The sequence below is a fragment of the Centropristis striata genome, chromosome 5, assembly GCF_030273125.1.
Source record: "Centropristis striata isolate RG_2023a ecotype Rhode Island chromosome 5, C.striata_1.0, whole genome shotgun sequence".
In the NCBI taxonomy this organism is placed as follows: Eukaryota; Metazoa; Chordata; class Actinopteri; order Perciformes; family Serranidae; genus Centropristis; species Centropristis striata.
Window position 1 is genome coordinate 40142004 of NC_081521.1, and position 24731 is coordinate 40166734.

Sequence of the window (24731 nt, forward strand, 5' to 3'; positions counted from 1 at the left end):
CTTATATCCTCTCCTTTCTTCTCTTTCTTCTACTCTGCTCTGCCTTTTAGCTGTGAATCGCCAGCTCCCTCCCCCCCCTTTCTGATCGCCTTTGCTGTTCTTTCTAGGATTTCCCTCTCACTGCTTCACACTCTCATCTCGGCTGCCTCTCTGTGTCTCACACACACACACACACACAGACACACACACTCTCTTGCTCTCTCTGTCAGACAGAAAGGCTCAGTAGGGTTGTAGGGAGCTGTGCAGCTTAGGGACGGGGGGGAGAGTGATAGTGGGCTACGGCACTGTGGCCTGTACCAAGTGGTGACAACAAGGGGGTCAACAGGATCAGGAAGTGGATAGGCTTTTTACATAATGTTTAGGAACATACCAGGATTAAACCCCTCCCGTCTTAACCATCACTGCTTTGCTTTGTATATTTATTCACTTTGTTGTAGGATGAAAGCTTTAGAAGTGAACTGCGATAAGAGAAGATGTACTTTATATTAATCAATCACCACAGTCTCTCCCAGCGAAGAAAATCAGAAATGTGCATGACTGACTCCATGACTGTGCTAAATTAAGTAAAATCTCATGTTAACATCTCATGTTGGTCTGTGTGTGAATGTTTTCATTATTTATTTAACTTTAACAGTACCATCTGTTTTCTAATAATGTCTACTGATTACACGACTATAGCCCCTTCTGTCAGTTTTAGCTTTCTCCAACAGCAGACTGGTACATGTTTCCACTATTTGCCTTATAAAAAGTGTTTTCTAGCAATTATTGCCCTTCCGTTGAGTTGAAGCTCTAAGATCCCATTTGAAACAGGGCTACAGTGATGCTACAATGCTAACATGCAAAAGCAGATGGAGGGTATTTTTTTAAATGATTACCATCTTAGTTCAGTCTGTTAGCATGTTAGCATTAGCAAATTAACACTAAACACACTTCACAACTGAGGCTGATATGAATTTCATTAGCGTTGCAGGTATTTGGGCATAATAACCTATAGTATGGGACAAATAAACACATTTAGCCTGAAGACTGAAGATCACCAAGAATTGATCCTATAGGACTAGGATATAAACTATTTAAAATGTAACCAGAGCATTACAACTAAAATAATGTAATAATTATAGCTAAATACAATAAAATAATAAAATATCTTATTTAAACACCCATAAAGTTGTAATAAAATGTTTTACCTCTTTCCATGAAATGTTTGTGTCAATGTGATTTATTTTTGACAGATAAAGTGTGTATCTACTCAAAACTTTATTAATCAATCTCTTTCTTTTTTTCCCCCAACACTATCTTTATTTATTTTCAGACATAACACATACATATAACTACTGGGACTCCGAACATATGCCCCAAACCATGTAAAACACAAATAGTACATATAAATCACAAACAAAAGAAGGAAACTTAAATACTCAATAAAAATTAAAAAATTAAATTAAATTAAATTAAAAAATTAAAAACGACACGATACTACATAAGTAAGTTAAAATAAATAATAAAATAATACATAATAGAAATAAGAGTACAGGTGGGGGAGAATAAATACAAAACCAACCATACACTGCATATAAATGTATAAACACGTAAATTAGAAAGTGGTCAGTCAACACCAGACAAACATTTTTCCAAAATGGGCTGCAGAGGGCTACTTATGGGTCATCCCCAGGTGTTTCCACCAAACCTGACAAGTCTTTATTCGAAAGAAAATTTCTAAAGGGACCCCAGATGTTATCAAAAATATGTTTTTTTACCCTTGATTGCATATGTGATCTTTTCACAGGCCTATATCTAAAAATAATCAACCTCTTTCTAACATATCACAGTGAAAAGGATTGTGAGGATTGTGTCTGAAAAGAAAATGATTCCAACTCTATGGGCGACTGTGTATCTGTTATAAAGGCTTCGAGGTCTTTTGGCAGATAAATAGAATATTTAATTACTTAAAGATAGACAGTTTAATCGTGTCAATCTTTGTGCCAAGTTAATTAAGGTAAAGGGATTGTTTGTGACCCCTGTTCTCATGTCTAGGCAAAGCAAGTCGAGTCAACCTGCTCGAGGCCGTGAATATTTGTAGCTAATTTTAGCAGCCCATCCAATAGCAGATATAAGATACAAGATATTTCACCCACAATCAAATAGTCAGTCTCATGGTGGCTTTCAAAATCAGTAGGGTTTATTTACCCTGAGGATGGTGTGACTCCCTGTTCCAATTTTTTTTATTACAATCCAGCCAAAAGTTTATTTCAGTCTGCACCAAAGAGGTGGGTGGGGGTTTGTCATTACTGTTTATAATCACGTATTATTCATTAATTAATGAAATATAACCCAACAAAAGACCCTTTGGTGGTGTGAATTCTCCTCCAGCAGTGCTCTGTTTTTTACATGGCATTTTAATTCATTAGGAGGACCTGTCTTACAGACAGTGTGGCCACTTAAATTCTCGAAAAGAACAGCAGAACATAACTTGTTAACATTTACATGTGCAGACTTGACAGCTAATTAAAAGGTGAGAAACCCATTGCCCCTAATTAATGACTTGATAACATTTAGGCATGATGGCTTATTAGAAAGTGTGCCATTAATTATGTATTAATAGCAGCAGACAGTCTCTCTCTGTCCCTGGTATTTCCACCCATGATCCTCTGTACTTCTGAGTTAATTTGTGGCGATTTGTGGTTGCATATGAAATTCAATAATAATCGCAATAACGTCAATTCTTTCCCCTTTGCAAATAAAAAACAGTCTTGTTGCCTTTGTTAAAGAAGTTTGTTAATGCAACTGTGAACAGCAGCATACATAAGCATGTGCTAGCATGTAATTAAGCACACACACACATACGTATTCCCATAAATACACACACTGCTGCACACTGTAAGTGTCACATATGGGGGGGGGTTAATAGGCACTTAGCAGCATGGATTCTTGCAGGTTGTGACTCCCCCTTCCCTAATAAGAGGCATCTAACAGCCAGTTACATCACACTTCAGCTGGAGGAGGCCGCTCCAGTCCAACCACTAATGTCATGGAAAACTCATTGCATGCTACCTACTGAGACACATAAATATCATTATGAACGATTCATGGCAGCTTCTGCTTCCATTCTGTGGTCATCTACGATCTCATTTAGACTATTGATATTTGATGTGAGAAGATTTCCCTGTCATCACATGTGCCAACACCACTGTAGAGCACATTTCAGTACATCTCAAAGGTTCCTTATAATAACCTCATTGGTGAGTCAATGTTGCCCTCTGCTGGTAAAGATTGTGTATTACACTTTAGCTCACACTCAAGAAGCACCTGCTGTTTGCACACTAATATATTGTGTAATAGATCATGTGTAAATATCAGGAAGTTCCAGTATTTTTCAGATGTGATGTTATCTTGACCAACAACAGATCAAGGCTGTGCTTTTGCGTACTTTTTTGGGGGGAAATGCAAAATAATTGTAATCACTTTTCAATTTTGTATTGATTCATTCAGGTGAACAAAAGGGGATTTCCAGTGACTGTTACACCGAGCCATTGTATGTGTGTGGTGTGTGTGTGTGTGTGTGTGTGTGCGTGCGTGCGTGCGTGCGTGCGTGTGTGCGTATGCATGTGTGCGTATGCATGCATGTTTTGTGCGTGTGTGTGTGTTGTGCCTGTTGCTCTTTCAGCTCTATCAGTGCTGGCTTCCTCTTTGAAACTGTGTTGTCTCAATTTTCTGCAGCGCAGTCTCTGATGTGGCTTGTGAGTCATACTGTGGTAAATATACACATTTGCGCATGCACACACACACACACACACACACACACACACACACATAAGGAGACAGAGACATGTACTCACATCTGAACACACACTATTCATGGTCACTATAGTCAGTATTCCCTTTGCCTTCATGTTACACTTTGGTTGAGCAATACACACAGTAAGCCTGCTGACATAAGCTGCTGGATTTTCTTTGGTGAACAACACACAGTTAAGCCTCAGTGACAGACACACACACACACACACACACACACACTCACACAAAGAGAAAAAAAAGTTCACATCTTTACTTCACATCTTTACAGCTGCTCCAGACAGTGAAGTCAAAGCCCTCAAACTTTATTAAAAATATCACATTGTGCTGTATGGGGATATTCTGGGGGTCACCATGGCAACAGACATCCAAGTGCCAAACGCACAAATGTGCACACCTGCCTGCCAGTGTTCCAAGTTGTGCCTCTGAGCCTCCCTGTTAGACAGTATCTAGGTGCTGTTTGCTAAATGTGGCAGGACGGAGAGGCGACAGTAGCAATGCCTTTGTTCTCAGAGAAAGGAGCATGCCGCTCTGTCAAGGTGTTAATTAGCCATTGTGAAACAAGAAAGTTGTTAGGATTGTGCTTGCTTCAGCTGCGAGATACACAACCTTTTGTGTGAACGTAGCCACACTTTGTAAAGAATGCAACATTGTGAGTGACAGCTTCTTTGAAAGCCGCAATAATTTAAAAATACAACCAACACATTCATTCTCTCTGTTACAGTACATCCACCTGTTATGTCATTAAAACTTTCTGACAGCACAGAGCTCAGTGTAATATGTCAAGTCGTGTGTTGTCTCTCTTTCTTTCTCTGTCTGTAAGATGGAGTTCACTCAATAGTGTCTGAAATTTGAAATAGTCGCAGCCCTTTGATTGTGTTATGCGTCTGTGCGGACAAGCTGTGAAAGTGTGCGCTTGGAAGGATTGGTTTTGGGTTAACATGATGTCAGTTTTGCAAGTGTGTGCAGTGTTTTTCAGTGTCTAAATGAGATCTAGTGACTCATGTGGAGAAAACAGGCTGCTTGGACGGGGTGAGTGACAGTATCGGTTTGACTCGTCATGCTGAGCCATGCCACTGATATACAGCAGTGAACTAAGTATTTTCTTCTACATATTAGTCATTGTCAGATTTGAAAAAGCAAACCACACAGTAAAATGATTTAGGTGACCTGTAAATATAAAGGCCAACTATATTTTCTGTTTCTTGTCCGTGAAAATGTCAGATCTTGTGTGTGATATTATGTGTTTTTCTGAGTCAACACAACAAAAAATGCACAGCATATTCCATTGTAAAAAGGCGTTATGTAACAGTGATTAAATCTGTGAATGCTGGATGTTGCTATATATCAATTTCCTGAAATTATTGTAATCCATTTATCAACATACTAATGAGAACTTGTAAGAGGATTTGTTTGGCCGCGCGGCAATAAAAATATGAAAAAAGGTGTCAAGATGTCACACTTTTCAAACGGCTCTATTATTTATGTCTCCCTGGGGTTTGTGTGTGTAATAGTTCATGTTTGGAAATAAAACAGCATTTAAATGTTTCTGTACGCATGTGTGTGTATGCGTGAATATATGCATGAGTATGTGAGTCACGCACCACTATCCAGCCCCCTGGGCTTCCAGTTCTGATGCCCATCTTTCAGCTCCTCTACTGCACACTGAACCCAGTGAACCTTCTGCTGTTTACACTCTCCCCCTCCTCCTGCTCGCTCTGTCTCTATTTATCTCTCTCACACACTCTCATGCTCATCTATTCTCCCTCCGTCTCTCTCTTACTTTCTCCCTCCAGCTCCCTACAGTACATCTCTCTTTCTCACGCACTCACGCTCTCTTGTGTTCTTAGTCTTTTCTCTCGCAACCCTTCCTCCGCCTCTCTTTATAACTGCGCCTCTGTGTACCTACCTCTGCAGATCAAGACGTATTCAGACTCAGACAGTCTCTAACTCTACAAGGTTCAGACAGACACTCAGGGTCTCTCTGTGTTAGGGTTGTCTCTTTTACTGTGTGGATGTGTGGCCAGAGAAAGAGACAGACAGAAGAGCAGAGGTGATAGAGGGAGGAGAGGAATGAGAGATGGAAATGGGTAGAAAATGTTGGTGCTTTGCAGACATTTCAGGATTTAATTTGTGTTGAAGCTGAAGATGCAATCACCATAGATATCATCCTCATTCCCAACCACCACCTTCTCCTCCCTGCTGCCTTCCTCCTCCACATCCTCATCATATCATCGCCATCAATGTCCTTCCAGACAAAAACACTCATTCCATCAGGTTGCAGAAAGTCCAACAGCTGCTGTGTCATCAGCCCTCTGCTGCCCACACCGAGCCCCTTCTGTCACTTACAACTTTCTCCAACAGCAGACTGCTAACAATGTGGCTCTATTAGCTGTTTGCGTGCATGCCTGTGTCAGCAAATCTCTTCTTTTTTTTTTTCATGAATGAGGATATGTGTGTGTGTGGGCATGTGCCTGGGATAGTAAGTGAGGAAGGTACATGAGCAGCAGGGCATGCCACTCATGTCAGCTCTTCCAGGAAGTGTGAAGAGCTGTTTTGAGTCGGTTGATGTAACTTTACCCCCTCAAAAAAAAAAAAAAAAAAAAAAAAAAAAAGAGTACGTCATCTTTGGCCCCGGAGTTCTGAATTGCTTTGCTTGCACTTCTCCAGCGCATTGTGGAACTGAAACACGCTATTAATAATCCTGGTTAAGTGTGAGTTGAGTGTGAGTGAGTGAGTGTGCGTGTTGGACACAGCTTGAAAGTCCATTGAGCTGTGGAGAGGAGGTAACATGCGCATCACATGGCATGCACCTCAAAAGAGCACATTTCACTGCGGCAGAGAACAGTTTGTCTCTGTGCGTGTGGGTTTTCATGTGCGTTTGAAAGTGTGTGAATGTGTGCGAGGTACAGTATGTAGTATGTGCACCCATGTGTGCGTGTATGAAGATGCTTACAGAGTGTGAGATTGCTATAATGGGAATTATGCACTCACCAAAAGTCGCAGGTTTCATTTCCATGCAACAACCCAACCTCCTCACATGCTTCAATCATGTATTAAAATAACATGCTTGTCGTTTTAGCACATGCCTGTTGCTTGGTCATAAATTATGCTTGGTCTTGGATGATGCCAATCAACGGGATTGATTCCAGTTTTTTTCACGCTGTCATGCCTTTTCTCCCCGAGGCGGAGCAGCCATTCTTGGCAGCGTTTCTTCACGTGGTGGCACACTTTGGGAACCCCAGGCCTGGTCACGGATAGCACAGATACACTGTAAACGGCTAATCGGGTATCAAACCAGCGGAGAAGAAAAAGCGCCTCCACTCTGTGTCTCATTCATTATTCACAGCCAGCAAATGAAGTTGGTACAGTGGGAGCAATCAATTATAGATGAGAGAAGGTAGGAGGGGAAAGAGAGAGCGAGATGAAGGGGATAGAGCGAGGCCTACCTTGCATGCAGCTGAGTTTTAGCATGTCAATGAACATCACAGTGGCATTCAGCAACCTGCATGCACAGAGCTGCTCCGGAAATGGACTCTGGAGGCCCACAATTTTGCTTAGAGAGAGAACTTTTAGGCGTGCATGCACCTTTTACACCACATCAATAGTATTTAGTTGATAATGCCTCAGTATGCTAACTTCATTTTCTTACTTGACTCGTGTGTGCACTTTTTGCTTTTCTACGGTTCGCTGCGCTGACACAGTCATAACGAAACTGCATTGGGTCTTTTCACAAGAGTCGAGCAACAGTCATAACGTCCCCTTACAGCTCGCTCCGAAACCAGGATATAAAATTGGTCCAGATGCAGCATTGTAGAATTAACACAGTCTTCACATCTCTTCTGTTTTTGAGTCACATGGGCCTTTTTCTGTTCTATTTACTCCTAGCAACTACAGTATATGTCACACACACTAGACCACAAACAGATTTTCTGAGATAATTTAGTAGTGATTCTAGGAATTAAAAATAACATCAGAATGAGCATTCACATGAACACAGGGTTTTATTGCCATCCTTGTTGCTGACTGTTACTCTAAAGCTTTTAGAAATTCTGCACCTCTTCAGCATTATCTGTTGTAAAGATACCAAATTAATTCTCATTCAGTGATTTTATCTTCAGATTTTATCTCTCACATATTTAATTTTTGGGACTTTCCTGGATAATCAAGCGCCCCCATAACCTCGAGTTGATGTTCTTCTTCTTCTGTGCCATTGAGCCTTTGAGGCAGTTTCACAACTCCAACCTGCGGCACTTTTACACCCATTTGCATTCGTTGTGGGGCTGTCCCATACATGCACACACATTTGAGATAACACACACCACTGAGATTGACACGAGTAGCTGAGAGGTCACTTTTGCCTGTGCTCTCTCTGCAGCTGTCCACAGCTTTATAGGCAGTGTTTTTTTTTTTCAGTAAGCCCACCATTGTTTTGAATGGAAAGATTAAGATGTAAAGTGTCAGTTGGAAAATCTGTATCAATCTCTCTGTCACCTCACTATTCGTTAAATGTCAGATATTGGCTTCTGGAAACTGCTCTATTTGTGCCGTCTGTATTTGGTGTTTGTGTGTGTGTTAGTGTGTGTGTGGGCAGAGAGGCTGTTTGATGTGAGTCAGATCCAAACCCAGGCTGGTTTTTCTCACATGTGTGTGGGACGCATCCAGATGGCTCCACAGGACTGCACAAATGTCACTCTGATAATGAGACAACAGGGCCTGTTGAACTGCAGGTAGCAGGGCTGTGGTGCATGCTTTTACACATACACACATCGATGCGGAGAAAGACAGAGAAAGAAAGAGGGAGGCAGCCCTGGATGCAAGAACAAAAACAAATATCAAAAACACAATTAAACATAAATACAGAAAAATATGGTTAGCGAAGACGTTCTCGTGCCATGTTCTTAAAAAATAAATATCCACAAAAAACGTCTTCATCTCCGAGGCTCATTATCGGCCTCAGCAGGGCGACCTGCAAAAAAATGATGAATGCACAATAATATTCACCCACTGACCTGTGCCAAATGACAACTTCACCTCCGTCCCTCTCCAGTCCTTGGGGGTCATCGCAGGTCGCTGCTCAGTTGCCATGGGAACAGGAGACACGAAGGAAAATTCTCCTGAGCACTAAACAGTGACACCTTACGCCGTCTCCGACAGACTCGGTTGAGTTACACATTAAGTGTGAAAGCAGGAGTGAGAAGTTGTTGTTTATTTAATTTTCTTACGAGTCACAAGAGTGTCAACCCCACTCTTTTTCACACTCTCTCTTTCTCTTTCTCTCTCCTGCATAAAAACCCATTTTCACACGTAAGCCTTGTGGACATTTGCTCGCACATATTTTCTTTGTCTGCATCACTCCACTCAGTAGTTCTCTCACACAATATATTCCTGTTATTTTGAACAGCGAAGCACAGGTGCAGCCTTGTCTGTGTGTGTAAGTGAGATAGTATCTGTTATTCCAGCTCTCCGACTGCTGTGACCTAATGTAACTATTGCACCTACATTGTCAACCCTCCAACAGCTCCGTCAGCCTCATGAGGTTCCTGCACCTGTTTGTCTAACACGCACACAAACACACTTAATATATCAGCCCACAGTTGCAAATACTAATCCACTGACACCATTATGATCCAAGGCTCATGGTATGTGTGTGTGTGTGTGTGTGTGTGTGTGGAGTGGAGTGGGTGGCGTTGCTGCTGTATCAAACACTGTTCACTGCTGGCAGCAAATTTCCTCTGAGGTGATCTGTTATAGTGACAGGGCAGCAAGTATTTTTAGCCGGTGAGAAAGGACAAATAATGAAGCAGGAAAGACAGAGGGAGACAACAAGGGGACGAGTAAGGGAGAGAGAGCGAGAGAGAGAGAGAGAGAGAGAGAGAGAAAGAGAGAGAGAGAAATGGGGGGAGTGAAATCTGAGGGTAAACCAAAACCACCTGGATGTTGCTGACTTGCTGCTCTTCTGTTTAGAGCACAGTCTATATACATCATATTACACACTCACATATCCACACCTCACGGTCATGCACACACACACACACACACACACACACACACACACACACACACACACACATGCATACTTAAGCACGTGCATAACTACAGTTGTTGACAGTTCAGATGCAGCCAAAAATTATAGGATATTTCCAGTTTATGGATCATTTTGATAGGCTATTAGACGGTTTTACACACACACACACACACACACACACACACATACATACATACATACACAAGCATGTTCATAAGTATAGTTGTTGACAGTTCAGATGCAGCCAAACATTATAGGATATTTACAGTTTATGGGTCATTTTGATAGGCTATAAGAAGGTTTTACACACACACACACACACACACATACGCTGAAATCTGGGAACAGAGAAACTGTGGTGGTCAGATCAGTAGTTAAACAAGTAAGACAACTTTATTTTGGAAGTAAAACTGAAAGTGAACATATCCTTGACAATACAGCAGATTTGGGGTTGTAGTTTATTTTAGTCATTTTCAACTTTTACAACTTAAAGAAACCTATAAATAAAATGTATATAGATAAACCATAAATCCTTACTTTTGAAACCGAAGCTAGTTTATGCTGACTGAAATGGTGTAGCTTTAGCTTATTACACTTGTAAAAAACTGTTTTTTCAAACAAAAATAATGAAAGAAAATGCAACTGCAATCTGGTTTTGGGGGTTTCCAGCGTGCTGCTTTTTTTGTCATATATGATAGTAAACCAGACATTTTTCAATATATATATTTAAATAATCTAATATATTAATTAAAACTATAATTTAACAATAATGATAATAATCATTACCCACAGCCTCATTAACAATGGACAGTTGTTGGCACTTATTTCACCATTTTCTTCCAAATAAGTTAATAAATAATAATCTGGATTTGTTTAAAATCTGTCAGATCATCTGACAGCTTGTGTTTCATGTCACATCCGACATCTGCAAAGTGTCAAAGCAGTTAACTGAGAGGAACAAATAACGAGTGAAATAATACGACTAAAAGTACAGAAAAATGCAGACTTCTTCTTTTTACTTCTCCTTTTTCTCAATGTAATTCCTACAAGAGTAGAACTTTGGGTTTTTGCTTCCCTTTTTTACGGCAGCAGGCAGCTTTGGCCTCAACCCCGTGTGCGGGTAAAATGACATAAAGTGATCAGAGTGTCAGAGTGGTCGGGACATTCTGGTTAGCACACGCAAGTCGTGAGGCCTCTTTGAAGCACAATGTCCCCTCTCTCTCTCTCTCTCTCTCTCTCTCACACACACACACACACACACACACACACACACTCCCTCTCTCTCTCACTGGTTGTTCCCTGAGTCAGCACTCTGCCTCAGCTCCAGTTTCTCTACCCCGGCCCGCCTCTGCCCGCCTGCCTGCAGGACACTATTAGGACATCACTGTGTGTCTGTGTGAGTGTCTATGTGAGCCTGTGCTTGTGTGTATGAGTGAGTGTGTGTGCGTGCCTTTGTGGGAGAGAGCTACTGTTGCATTTACGTGGTCAGGTCCTTTCACCATCTTATGCAATACGATATTTTTCACTTTGCGAGTAACCCTGGATATTTCTGTCTGCTCCACGAATCAGCTATTGTACCAGTGCACCATAAAAGATGCACGTCTCCTCTCTCTCTTCCAAAACACTCCCAGTGGGCTTTGCATGTTGTAGTGTGTGTGTGTGTGTGTGTGTGTGTGTGTGTGCTGAATACTACTAGTTCTGCTAACATGGCCCAAAAATAGCAAACTGGAGAGGTGTGAAGTAAAAAAGGAAAGGACACTTTAGTAGAGGAGTAACTGACACGGGGTGAGTCACTTTCACGCACACACACACACACACACACACACACACACAGATACACACACTCACACACACACACACACACACACGTGGTATGCTCACAGAAACTTGCATGCAAGCACACATGTATATACAGGATTTACAACGGCACATACAGTAACACATAAATAAATTTGTGAAATTGTCTCATGGTGGCCTTGTCACTGTGTGTCTGTGTGTGTGTGTGTGTGTGTGTGTGTGTGTGTGTGTGTGTGTCGTCAGTAATCACAGGTTTGTGTCTCGCTGCCATGTGATTGACTCTATTTCTCAGTTTGAGTCATTACTTCTGTCCATACTAATTATATTCAAAGATGCTCCACCTTTGTCTTGAGGTACTTTTTACACATTCTCAATGGATTAGCATGCTCTTTACAGTTTTTTTTAGCTCTGTAGGCCACCATAGAATCTGAAAATGTAATAAGCTGAGGTGCTGAATATCTCCAGACACCCAATTCAAGGGTCAAAATAGGTCAAATTGCACCCAGAGAGACCCTGACTCTCTGTTTATTGGCACTCTTCCTGTTTACATTCTTTAAAGTCCCGATTGGTCACTTTCATTTATCACATCAACCTCACATGAACTCATTGACTGTAAAACACTGATGCTCTAATTGTTCACTGGTAAATGATTGTTTCCAACCCCTGAATCCAAAAAAAGTTGGATTTTTTTTTTAGAATCACCAAAAACAATAGTTTCCCAGATTGAGCATTAGATATTTTGTCATTGTGCTGTAAACAATTGAACATAGGTCGCAAAGGATTTGCAAATCATTGCATTCTGTTTTTACTACAATATCACAGTGTTTTTGAAATAGAGGTTGTATATTGAGTTATTTCAAATTCTGCTGAGATTGTGTGTCCATTAGGTGCTGGGTATCGCTTAAAAAATTACAATACCAATACCAGACCCCTTAAGGTGATACCGATACCAATAGAATACTTCATTTGATATCTTCTTTTTTTTCTACTTAATTTGATACCCATCATGTGAATGGAAGCGTTCAGTTGCGTACAGTAAAATGCCACCACCATTCCTCCCATCCAAGTGATTTTTAACCCATAAGAACCCACGGTGACACCCATGTAACAAACACTTTAAATATTCTAGAACAGGGGTCTCAAACTCAAATTACCTGGGGACCGCTGGAGGCAGTATCAAAATGACCAAAACATCTAAATTACTTTAAAAAGACACAAAAAAGACAGACAAAATGACTTAAAAAGACACAAAATGACGAAAAAACACACAAAATTACTAAAAAAAAAGGACACAAAATGACAGAAAAAAACTAAATTATTTAAAAAAGACACAAAAAAGACACAAAATTACTAAAAAAAGAGACACAAAATGACTGAAAAAACACTAAATTACTTAAAAAGGACACAAAAAAGACACAAAATTACTAAAAAAAAGACACAAAATGACCAAAAAAGGACACAAAATGACAGAAAAAAACTAAATTACTTAAAAAAGACACAAAAAAGACACAAAATTACTAAAAAAAGAGACACAAAATGACTGAAAAAACACTAAATTACTTAAAAAGGACACAAAAAGACACAAATTACTAAAAAAAAAGACACAAAATGACCAAAAAAGACACAAAATGACCAAAAAAGGACACAAAATGACAGAAAAAAACTAAATTACTTAAAAAAGACACAAAAAGACACAAAATTACTAAAAAAAGACACAAAATGACTGAAAAAACACTAAATTACTTAAAAAAGACACAAAATGACCAAAAAAGACACAAAATTACCAAAAAAGGACACAAAATGACAGAAAAAAACTAAATTACTTAAAAAAGGCACAAAAAACCCACAAATTTACTAAAAAAAGACACAAAATGACCAAAAAAGACACAAAATTACTAAAAAAAAAGGACACAAAATGACAGAAAAAAACTAAATTACTTAAAAAAGACACAAAAAAGACACAAAATTACTAAAAAAAAGAGACACAAAATGACCAAAAAAGACACAAAATGACTGAAAAAACACTAAATTACTTAAAAAAGACACAAAATGACCAAAAAAGGACACAAAATGACAGAAAAAAACTAAATTACTTAAAAAAGACACAAAAAACCCACAAAATTACTAAAAAAAGACACAGAATGACCAAAAAAACCCCACATCATAAATTATTATTATTATTTTATTATTATTAATAACTGGATCTGGGTTCTTATGGGTTAAACAAATACATTACACAATGAACTGTGCTTTAAAAACACCACGATCGACTTCACCACACCTGTGTGGGTTGTACACATGCTTCATTCAATTAAAGAACTCTTGAGATGATTGGCTGCGAGACATTATAATTAGGGGTCAGATTTGATTTTAAGGTCACGATTTGATTCAAATCAAATTCATACTGCCATATTTTTTGAATGTACCACACTAACGCCATATGTTCAAATTCTGAGTTCACCAATTCAGTTTTTGATTCAATCATATAAATTGACGGCACATTTTATTCAATTTCGGATTAAGAATTTAAATTCTAACACCCCTAAAACAAATTGTCTTTTTTTTCTCACTGGGTGCTAAAGGATTAAATGCAGCCTTTATCATCTGACTTTGTTATGTACTGGCAAAGTGATGAGTCAGCAGTATCATCAATGAACCGAAGAACCATAAAAAATAGGGTTATTTTTTTTCACAACTCTAATTTTTGATCGTTAAACAAATTTTCAGTCAGCGAGCAGGGTAATGTTTTTTCCCAGTTCTATTTACATCTGTGTTTATAGGATGTTGTAGTGTGAATGCAGAAGTGAGAATGGGAGAGAGAGAAGGAGAGAGGAAATGATACTAAGACGTTCAGCCTGAGCAGCACCTAATGATCACAAGAGGGAAAAGATACGCGTATGCATATGAACCGACACACACACACACACACACACACACACACGCACACACACCATGTGATCTCTCGATCAGCGCTGTAGTCACACCCTCCCACTCTCTCTGGTTGTTTGATCACAATCTTCTTCCACCTCCTGGGCTCAAGTCAAACAGAAACTTAAGATAATGCTTGCTCGACATGAAATCAGCGATGACCTTAGTTAAATTAACTTAAGATATAATTATTTTTTTTTTATGTTCAGTGAAAATGTAATGAACAAAAAGTAGCTTTAGACATTTAAAGCATTTCCATATGACTCAAGGTCCAAAGACGTTATAGTTTACAATAGTGCTGACTATTACCAGGAGAATATAATCTACTGTCTGAAGGTTATTCGGTATTCAGAAAGCTGTAATCGTGACTCAGAACTTTTGTTTGTGTGAAATGGCTTATCCTATCTATTTTTTTAGAGTAACACAACTTTAAACAACTTTAACACACACAAAAATAATGAAATACAGAGAAAAATGTGTTATTTAAAACCATGTTACTGAATTTAACTCTTTAGTATTAATCCTGTAGCTCTTATACTAAAAGCACTCTGAGCGTGAACATTTTTGCTGACTGATACACTACTCTTCTCCTTTTTTTGCTTGACATCATATTTGGAAGGCCTCAGTGTTTGATGTCTTGGTGAAAATGATTCACACTATGTTAAACAGCATGTAATGTACCCAGAGCTCAATTTATTATTTTCCAACAAAAATACACTACTGGTCAAAAGTTTTAGAACACACCAACTTTTCCAGAATTTAATTGAAAATGATGCAGTTTAATGTCTCAGTGTACTCTGAAATTAATGCACATTTGCAACATTTAAAATTCTTTATTGAGCATGATAGTGTTTTGAAAGTTAAAAAAAAAGATTCAAAATCACATTTTATGTTGGACTAAAGGACTAAAAAAAAGACACAAAATTACCAAAAAAAGACACAAAATGACAAAAAAAAGACACAAAAGGACACAAAATTAATAAAAAAAGACACAAAATGACAAAAAAAGACACAAAAAGACACAAAATGACAAAAAAAAGACACAAAATGACCAAAAAGACAGAAAATGACTTACAAAGACATGAAAAGAATTCAAAAATGGACAAAATAGCCCAAGACTCCATAGAGTTAAGTTGTTAACCCATTTCTTGTTCCCTGAAAAAGGCCTACTTGTATAATTCTGAAATGTACATTATCTTTCAGTTTTGGTTAAGCTTACCTTTTTTTATTTACCTCTGGCAGTTCACCACTTACCTTTGTACCCTTTCAAGCTGTTCATTTGACTTGAACTGCTTGAATTTCAATAAAAAACTGGAAAAATTGGGGTGTTCTAAAACTTTTGACCGGTAGTGTACATAAAAAAAATAACATATGTTTGTTTGAGCTTTATATACTGGTGATCAAATATTTATTGATTTAACATTTTCTATTCCCAGGAAAATGTTATAATTTACACTACAAAACGAAAATAAAATGAATGTAATAAATAGAGACTTTCCTCCCAAAAAATACAACCCCAAGGGTTGTTTGTAGAGCAGCACATTTGGTTGTATATTTATTAAGAATGAGAAAGTCCAGGGTTGGTGGGTTGACTTTGACCTGTTTGTGTGAAAAGTTACATAACTTTTGTGCGTAGCTACCACAATGTCCAATATTTTAAACTTTTTAACCATCTTTTTGTTACATCTAAACATGTACTTTCCCTCCTAACCTAAAGGAAATAGTTTTCTTGCCTAAACCAAATTGTGATTCCATCTCAACGTTAACGACATGTTTGAAACTGTTACATTTATAGTCTAGACGGAATTGTCCAAAAAGTGAAAGTGAGGAGCATTTATGGGTACAAGTCGAGAACCGGCCTACTTTACTTATTTCAAGGGTGCTGAATCCAAAAAAAAAATGGTTCCCAGGCAAAATTTTGAGTTTTTGACCTTCTAATTTGCATATCAAAATGGCGGCCATTGGTCGTTGGACCATTTTCCCCAAGTTTTTTTGTAAGTAGTCAATCAAAGATGAGGAAATTAAGTTTCTGGATCTATAGTCTAGAGTCAAAGCAAGGATATAGTGGAGGCTCAGTGTCTTTTATATATATATATATATATATATATATATATATATATATATATATATATATGCAAAATACCAACTTTTAAGGTGAAATTAAGCATTATTTGTGTCATTTTTTAAGGCCGACATAAATATTCAATCAATATGACTTTTAAATGTTCCAGTTGGTGTTTTGCATATATATATATACATAAAAAAGACACTGAGCCTCCACTATATCCTTGCTCTGACCCTAGACTATAGATCCAGAAACTTAATTTCCTCATCTTTGATTGCCTAATTACAAAAAAACTAAGGGGAAATGGTCCAATGACTGTGCAAGATGGGCAATTTGGTGGCCATTTGATATACAAATTACAAGGTCAAAAACTCAAAATTTCGCTTGGGAACCATTTTTTTTTTATTCAGCACCCTTGAGATATGTAAGGTAGGCCGGTTCCTGACTTGTACCCATAAATGCTCCTCACTTCTTATAGGAGGCCTTTATTCTGAAATCCGTCTAGACTATTAGGTAGGGGGAGGTGTTGACCACCTGGCAGCAGCATGGGTGCTAATTTTGACAACAATCCTGTGGGTTGAATTTAAGGGTAGGAACAAATGACCTACGTGTTCATATGGGTTGGACTTGTTAAAAAAACATGATGATTTGAATAGGGTTTTTTTTTAAATGGCTTATTGCCTGATTTAGCAGGGAGGATTGTGATCACAAACAAACAAACAAACAAATACACAGTCTCACTGAACTGCAGGTCATTGATTCCAATTCCCTTTGACATTGTACTATAGAGAGATCCCAGCCCTGTAAGCTGCTCATGTGACTTGGCCTGACACTTCCAGCTCTGGATCTGAGTCAAATGTTTTGTCTGCGATGACAAAGGGAAAAAGTCAGTGAAAGTAGTCGCCCAGGTTTAGTTTAAGGTGTGGTGAAGTAAAAATAATTGAGATACTACTACTTATAATAATAATAATTGGAGTGCAGGCTAGTTAGGACTAGGTTGGATATGATTTTATTCTAATAGACTCAAATGTAATAGAATTGTTCCAAATGTAATGACAGTTATTCTAGCCTCCCTTGAGAGTTTATGCCAGGTCATATGTGATGGGAACTGGGGCACCCAGTACAGTAAAGACAGCATATGACTTATTGCTACACACACACACACACACACGCACACACAGGACACCTCACCGCGGTTTCACAATAAGTTGTGTGAGTGGTCTTTTGTGGTTTTATGCTTGAAAGAAAAGCACATGATACCACTGCACGCAAATCATAACCGGGTGATTAAGTGAAAAGAGAAGTGACTCCTTATGACTGTGATGAAATCCTCAATGTGTCAGATGTGACCAGTGGGTATTATGCTTCACCTGCCGTAACATGTCAATACTTAGTGTTTATGTTTAGCTCCCTCACCTACAGTGCAGTACTGTGTGCCCGGCAAGCACACCTTTCCCATCTTCCATGTGGGCTGCCATTGGCTGACAGGCTAAGAGGCTAGGGTGTTGCAGCAAATAGCACAAGCCGTGGGCTGGTCCATTCTGCAGCTCGAGGGAGGTTAATGAGTGAAGCCGCTGGGCTATCAGCCAAACATGAGCAGCAATGCTAAGGCTCCCACAATGAGCCTGACTGTATTACCACTGAGCTCTGTCTAATTATACACTCCCAGAGAGGGAGAGAGAGAGAGACAGAGAGACAGAGAGAGAGAGAGCATATTAGGCAGGGGGAAAGAAAAAGTTATCAAGTGTCACTCTGTGTCAGAGAGACTTACTCAGAGGGATGAGTGTAGATTGAAGTTGTAAGGGTGTGATAGAAGGTGTGTGTCAGTCAGAGCGAAGGAGAGAGAAGAGGAGGGAGGGGGTTGGAGAGATCAAGCAAGCTGGGGAGAGAGAAAGAGAGCGCACTCACGGGGAGATAGAGGGAGAGAGAGCAAAGAGGCGTTTAGAGAGTGAGAAGGAGGAGAGGCAGGAATAGGATGAAGGGAGGGGAGGCTGAGCAGTAGAGAGGAGGAAGAGGCTCGCAGTCTCAAAACTGGATATTCCTACGTGCCTGCTGCTGCCTGATCCAATGAGTAAACTCTCTGCTACCTGCTACGCAAAGGCACCCGGCGAGGTATGTGACCACACCGCTTCCTCCTTTGAGTGTGTGTGTGTGTAGGAGAGAGGGAGCGCAGGTGTGTTAGCAACTTTGAATGAAAGGATAAGCACACTGAGCTGTGTGTGTGTGTGTGTGTGTGTGTGTGTGTGTGTGTGTGCTCTGAAGAAAGCATGTTCAGGACTTTCTGTGGCTACATGTCATCCCGAGAGTGAGATGGGTTAATTATAGGGAGAAAATGAGTATGTTTGAAATGTGTGTCTGTGTATGTGTGAATGAGTGTATACGCTCATATAAGTCGGCACCTGTGTGTGGGGGTGTTTGTGCGTGTGGAAGGGCATAACAGAGAGAGTGCGAACAAGAGGGAGAGTGTGACAGATCCAGAGACAAGGAGTGTGTGTGAGAAAGACGGAGACAGACAGAGAGAGAGAAAGAGAGAGAGAGAGAGAGGTGGAGGTTCATCACTCTCCATGACGGCAGATCAGGACTTTCAGAATTAGAGCAGTGGGCTTAAATAGCCCTGGTCCAGAGATAGCCAGGGGCCCTGGAGGAGCCCGCTTAAACTGGGAGGGACGGATATGAGATTGGTGAGGGTGGGGTTAGTCGAGCCGGGGAAATTTTGGAAAGAGATGGAGTGAGTGAGGAAGGAGGAGGAGAGAGGAGGTGCAGATGTTTGGGGTAAATGTGGGAAAGATCTCGTTTAATCACAGGGAGGATGTGCAGGTGTATCAGGCATCTGTAATCTAACTTATTATTATTTAACCAGTGTACAGGATACATGAGGAAACCTGCACTGAAAGAACTTCCAATGTCACCTTTAATTTTTAATCACAACTTTACAACACCACTTGGTCAAGGACTAAATGTGTCCGTTTCTGTATCCCTCTATTGGGAACACGGAGCTATGTTTGTGCTTCTATTACTGACTCCACTCCTCATTTCTCGCCATTCTCGATGGAGAAATACTATGCCAGTGTGCACGATTATGATTTCTGTATGTCTATTTCTGCTACAGCAGGCGCTGTCCTTCTGCTGCAGTGATACCCCATATGCTGCATATAGGAACATTTCACAGGTTCAAACAGTTCTCAGCTATAGATGTCTTCCAAGCGAGACGTACAACATTTGTCCCTGCTGACTTAATTCACTTATTTCCATTACGAGGACGATCTGCCGGAGTGTACAGGAAGTCATATGTCAGTAAGAGATTGCTTCAAGAAATGGTCGTTTTGAGTGCACAGTTACAAAGTGTGCTTCATATGCAAAGGAGATCGTCTCGAGCTCTGCTCGTCATTGCTCGGGTTGGATTTGTCGCTGTCGTGGTGAAGCGAGCACTGTGGTGTTTCAGTGAGAGTTTGTGGCAAGGTGGGGCTCCAGCTGCAGTCAGATGGCTTCCAAACCACTTGTGTTTAATATGTTTTATGGTAACTTACTGATATAATGCTGGAGCTTTGTTTGATCTGGCTATGAACCTGAGAAGTGTCCTCATGAATGACGTAAAGATGATACAGATAAACTGAATGTAGGTATATATCTCGTGGGAAATAGAAATACAACTTGTCTCTGTGGGCTGAATGAGAAATATAGCGTGTTCTCCTATCCCATGTTTCTTAGAGTACTGTCACCCTGAAGAGCAGAACAGGCCTCTTGTGGGAGAAGGTTGAGTGGCTGCTGGCCCTTTAAGAGGTCTATTTTTACAGGGGCACACTCATGCATGGAGCGAGGCGCACAGAGGAGGCAGTGGCACACGGAGACTCTATCTGCTCTGCCTCACTTCTGTGACTCCACACAACACATCCTATAGGACCATAACCTTGTGTCAGAGTGGCTGAGAGGGATTCATTAAACTTGTTCAGGCCATCGAGTCACTTGTGTATTTTCTCCGCGAGCTCAAACATGAAAAACCATCAAAACTGGAAGTTACGAGGTTTACGCCCGACAAAGAGAATCAGCCCCATTCAAGTGGATCTCTCTGAAGTCTAAAAGTGATAATGAGTGGGAGCTTGCAATAAAGACACCCTTATGCACACTGTACACAAATGTGCCAACATTCCCACATACTTGTTTTGATATGCAGATAGCTATCAAAGAAATCTGAAAACATTCATGCCCCCTTCTTACAAACACATAATACACTTAGTTTACTTACACCCACACACTCCTCGAAAGAAACCACAAAAATGAGCACATTTCAGAACATTTTTACACAAACACATCCTTGCACTTAGAGACACGCATAGTGCTGTACACCCACGTAAAAAAAAATTACTTATACCTCCTCAATATCTGGACCTAAAATAATCTACTCCTTATGCAATCTGCATGTTATATAATGCATGGCCTGTCATTATCACAGCGCTCCTTCACGCCCTGCTGTGCCTCTCCACCTACAGCACCACACAGACAGGCAAGAACCACACACACACGCACACACACACCATGCACCTTGTGTTGACAGTCATATACTCTACTCTAGCACTCTCACCCACGTTGAGTGTGTGCTCTCAAACAGCCAGCCAGTTGAGTGAAAGGGAAAGACAGAGAGTGGGTGGGGTGGGGGGACTGAAAGTGAAAGAGACAAAGAGGGAAAACTTAGACAGTGAAGTGTACATTCACGCAGAGACTACGCATTTGCATGATTATATGAATTTGTGCATTTTGCCGTGCATGTTTTAGAGCTTTTCAGGCCGGTAGTTATATGTTTGCTCTGAGAAAATTCCCGTCTTTCACCCGTTGAAACCTTTTGTGGGCGCAGCAGTTTTGCATCCGTAGCTACATTACCCCACATAACCTTATTTGAGTATTTATTTTCTTTACCAGCCTTTTCATTTTCAGGCTCTCAGATAGCGGGGAAACACTCACCAGGTCACTGCAGGATGTGTGATGAATAATCACTCTCACTGTCACTCAAAGTCACACCTATGGCCAAACACAGACTTGCATATCGTGGCATGTCTTCATGTCGTCCTCTCACAGAACGGAAAAGGAGTCAAACCCCCGTCCCTCTTGCTGTTCGGCAACCGGCTAAAAGCTGTGCTGCCCTTACATAAACTTGTGCTGTAATTCATTTAATTAAAAATGTAGATAAAAAGTGAAGCACACATCATTTTTTTATTATTCCAACAGGAAATGGCAAATCAATTTAAAATAGTATCTGCAATGTGTCAACACAGACATATAGGCTGTCATATCCACGATTAACTTGCCTTACTGTAGACTGTTACTTTTTAAAAACAACCCCAGGCAAAAAAAATGCTATTAAATAAGCTTCTCTTTTTCTAGTATAGTATAGGGAAGGACCTGAAATAAATGAGAGCTGATTAATATGAGGGAATTTAGGTAAATTTGAAAGGACCAGGAAAATAGCACCCTTGGTCGATGTAAATACTCCTAAAATTTTCACAGAAATTATTTTAAAAAATGCTACCTATTTATGCACTATAATGTAATTTTGTTTCACAATAACTATATATATATATATATATATATATATATATATATATATATATATATATATACTTGTAGTATCCTTGAATGCTTAATCTATACAGTATAGTATTGCATAAATCTCTAGTGACTGCACAAATCTCTCCTAAGGTACATGCAGATTGTGAATCAGTTCTGCATTTACGGCATTTTTGTGTCAGTCAAGGGGACCTCTGTGCCCGCTGTTCCCAGATCAGCACTCTCACAGTTGAAGGGTATGAGAATTGGCTTGGGAGCTCAGACAAGGAGCCAGGAGTGTGATGAATAATCCCAAACAGAGGCAGGTGTTTGAATACAGTTGACACCGTGCCAGACTACTTTAAGGTGACAGACACACCTGTCGTTGGGGGTGTCCCACAAGAGGGAGGGTGCAGGAAGTGGTATTTCGTAGGATGCATTTACATTCAGGGCCACGTACGCGCGAAGGAAAGATATGTGTATGCATGTAATTGTCCGTGAGCTTGCATATGCAAAACGTGTATGCAATCTGTCAGTTATTAGAGCCTTTTTCTTCGCTCTTTGTGTTCGCACAGATCGTTTTCTTTGGCCCTGACTTGCTAACCCTTGTGTGAGATCAAGCAGTATGTTCTCCTCCTCCTCCACACTTCATCTACAATAGGGGTCAACGACCTTTCAACCCTTACACCCACCACTTACACCCACAGTTTTTCAGCCAGGCCTGCCTCTCTGCCTGCTGCAGCCCAGGAGATCAGTGAATCTGCTCCCGCGTTCAGATAATAGACCCAGCATGCACAAACACAATATATTGCACAGTATCGGTTTTGGTATCACTGTACAGAAAGTGTAACATCTGAGACGTCCTGTAGCCTATAGCATCAATAGTGTCCTGAAAGCCTGTCCTGAACTTGTGTATTACCTTCCCTACCTACCTCTGCTTTCTTTTCTTCTTCTTTTTAAATCCTTTGCAACATTAAAACCACTCAGCAAAACATCTTTATCTAATTTAATATGACTTCTGCTTTTTTGTATAATAATAATAATTAGCAGATATGATCAAATAGCTGCGTGATAAAGGTTCTCTCTCAAGTGGGACTCTCCCTATTTTCATTTTGAAAACAAGCATTAAGCCCACTCAATCCTGTTTCAATATCATTTGCAGCACACTCTGAAACAAACAGCATAAGCCATGTGTTGAGTAAATGGCTGTGACCGTGTGTGGCTGTGCAGCAGATTTGGTGTGGGAGGGGTTGTAGAGCAATAGCAATAATGCCAGTGTATAGCAATGTTGCCTTGAATACCAGCGCTGATAAAGGTACTCCAGACAGTATCTATGAAGCCAGTCTAGACAGTATTTGTGAAGATGAATGGCTCGTGAGCGTCCAACGGGAGACCTGGCCATGCTCTCTCAGAGGAGAAGTCATCACCATGTTTGCTTACAGCTTGTTGAAATTTTCCTGCTAAAATAGAGAACCGACAGAAAACTCAGTTTGACTGTCAGTCACCAGGGGAGAACGCCAGAAACAACAAATCTCTGGAATGAAAAGTAATCCCCCACCTCTTTCACACGCGCACACTCTTGTCCTCTCTCTTTCAAGCTGTTTCTACCCGATCAGACTTTGTCTCGCTCTCTTTCTCTCTCTCTCTCTCTCTCTCTCTCTCTCTCTCTCCCCTCTTCTCTTCCCTCAACCCCCCTTGTAAGCTACTGATCTCATAGCGTGAGAGTACTACTCGCATCAAGGGCTAATCATGTCACAAACTAGTGAGAGCTACCTGTGAGCCAGTGAAGCTGAGCATGTAAAAAGTTGGGACAGCTTATTTTTGTAAAAGTGAGCTGTGAGAATGGAAACACAAAAGCATGACTGTGCATCAGCAGTATGTAACATCACTACAGTTGCAAAAGAAAAGCTGTCATCATACCAGCAGTGTCACATTTGATGTTTCTTTCATGCTTTAACATCTTTGTGATGCATTTGATGATGCCAACAAAGTGAAACCAGAGTCATCTCTTTGTAGATGAAAATGTAGCTGGTGCAGATGCTGCATATGAGCCAAATTATCAGATTGAAGTAGTGGAAAAGCGCAGAAATGAAACTTCCATCTGTAGACACTTAAATGTCAATGAATGACAACAACATAACACCCGCCTTTGAAAATGTCAGCCACAAGGTTTCCAGAAGACCTGTTAACTGTTCCACTTGTTCCCCGCTGACCTGTGTGTGCACACTAGCATGTGCAGTGTATGCATGTGTGTGTGTGTGCATTCACAGAAGCAGAGAGAGACACTGCAGCAGTCTGCCGTGGTCAGAGGAAGAGGAGAACGAGGTGGAGGAATTTTTGCTTCTGCTGACTGGCTGACCTGCATGTAATTAGTCAAGTCATATTTTTAACTGATATTGCGTAAAAGCCAGCTTAAGGAGCCATAGCTGCCCTATTTATACCCTAGGGGCTAATGGCCTGTACCACTACACAGGGGGATTTCCTCCCAGAACTATACTAAGCCTTCCTTAGGCTGTACCAGTTGGGATTCACAAGGATTAACCCAGCAATACATTACAGGCGTCACCCTCTGTCTGTATCACT

At 40.2% G+C, this 24731-nt stretch overlaps 1 protein-coding gene across 1 annotated transcript in view; it reads left to right on the plus strand.

Moving 5' to 3' along the window:
- Nucleotides 1-18582: 18582 nt before the first annotated feature.
- zmp:0000000926 (mediator of RNA polymerase II transcription subunit 1.1) overlaps nt 18583-24731 on the plus strand; it is a 17489-nt gene continuing 11340 nt past the window's right edge. The window contains exon 1 of the mRNA XM_059333897.1: nt 18583-18722. The gene's annotated coding sequence lies outside the window, so the exon portion shown is untranslated. The remainder of the gene's footprint in view (nt 18723-24731) is intronic.